This window comes from Drosophila sulfurigaster, chromosome 3 (assembly GCF_023558435.1).
Source record: "Drosophila sulfurigaster albostrigata strain 15112-1811.04 chromosome 3, ASM2355843v2, whole genome shotgun sequence".
Lineage (NCBI taxonomy): Eukaryota > Metazoa > Arthropoda > Insecta > Diptera > Drosophilidae > Drosophila > Drosophila sulfurigaster.
Genome location: NC_084883.1, coordinates 18009783 through 18011689, shown reverse-complemented (window position 1 = coordinate 18011689; position 1907 = coordinate 18009783).

Below are 1907 nucleotides of genomic sequence, written 5' to 3'. Positions count from 1 at the left end.
ACCTAAAGAATACTAAAATATACTTAAGGGTATATTTGGTATATCGACATACTAATACATTCGAAATATATCATAGAGTACAAAGTATTCCAGATTGTCGATCGATTTTGTCCGATATACGCCTTTTATTCTAAACGTGATAAAGTTTGATATCTAAAACTAATATTTTAATCAAATGGTTTCTTCAACAAATTGTGTTAACCCCATGACAAATCCTTCGTATGCTCAGTCCCCAATTCCCAATGAATTCTTCAGCTACTTAGCAACCGCTGTTGTGCTGTACGTTGAACTTTTGACCACCAATTAATCAAGGCAAATTTCAACAAAATTCATTTGTGCAACATATGGCAACAACAACAATTACAACAACAGTCGTAACAGAGCAGACGACTTTTTGTATGGTTTGCTGACTGAGTGTTAAGCTCCCACACCAACCGAATGCAAATGAATAATTCACTTTTAATTAGGTTTTTACACATTTCGAAATGTGTTTGGAACGAAAAGTTTGATTGTTCACAATCCAGTTTGCAGTGGAGTCGGTTGAGCTCGGTGGAGTTGTGGTCATTATAAATAATTTTGTATAATTAGAGACAGTTGCTGTTAGTCACAGTTTGACATACGAGCTGCCATTTCCCCACTCCATCTCCATTTCCTCAGCTCCAACCCGCATCATGGAGCATTTTCCCTTCTATATGTTAAGAGGGAACGAAGGTCGCTTATCTTGTGTTGACTTCTGCTGCAAATCCTTTCTGCTGGGCTTAACTTTTGAGCCAGGTCCTGTGGCCAGAAACAAAAGGCTCTTAACTATCTTCTGCTAAATTAGCAACGGAGGCTCATAAATTTGGCAATGACAACATCGCATTGTTTGCGGTGCCTGGAGGTCACAGTCTGGCCACAACTATTGGCAAGTTATTTTAATGCACTAAGCCAATTAGTGGGCTGCCATCCTTGGTTCATTTGTGGTCTGCTTTACGCCCTACAACAACTTTAACCACCGATGTCATCAGGCACACGTGCGTCCAAAGTGACAACGACTTTGAGAAAAATCCAAAGAAAAAACTGTTCATCAAGCCCAACTAACACTAAACGTGTCAAAACTTTTATAATATAGTCGCTCATATATCTGCCGAACGCGTTCACATAAATCCCAGCCAAGTTAGTGGCCCGAAAACATGCGCTGCAAAACAAAAGGGCTTCTCTCTGAGTCTTTTGCTCTCTCTTTGTCATAGCCAAAGTTTAAATTACTGAGCAGGCTGTGACAACGGCAGCCACAAACCCATCGAAAGGGAAACATGTGTGATGAATCTTCTTGCAGACAATGACACGAGTTGGGGACACGCAGACAGAATTACTTATGATGATGCATGGGCGCGACTAGAGATGGACAGAACACAAGCTGAAGAGATGAACAACCACTTTGGCATAGTGTCTCAGTTAGCTGATGATCTTACTTTTCTTTATAGCAACTTTCTTTAAGATAAGGTTAAAGTTAAGTTACCATGAATGTACTAATAGAGAAAATAATTAATTTTTTGATTATTAAAGACTATAAGCAAAATATATATTCCTGATCCTTGAATATTTCTCCAAATTAAGTTATGACGATGGTAACAATAAAGTAAAAGAAAAAAGAACGCTGATCCTTTTATATTTTTATAATTGTGATATAACTTTAATTCTAGATCTTGAAATTCTATATTGTATGAAGCCCTTTAATAAATTAAATTAATAATAATGTATATTGTTTTGGCATATTACCAAAGGTAAAGTAGAGAGTTCTTCCCCCAATAAATGCCAATTTATTATAGAATAAATTTAACAACATAAAACTTTCAAATGTTTTGAGGTATTTTGTGATCCTACATTTATTGAACAACTATATTATTTCCAGAGTTAACTGCATACTA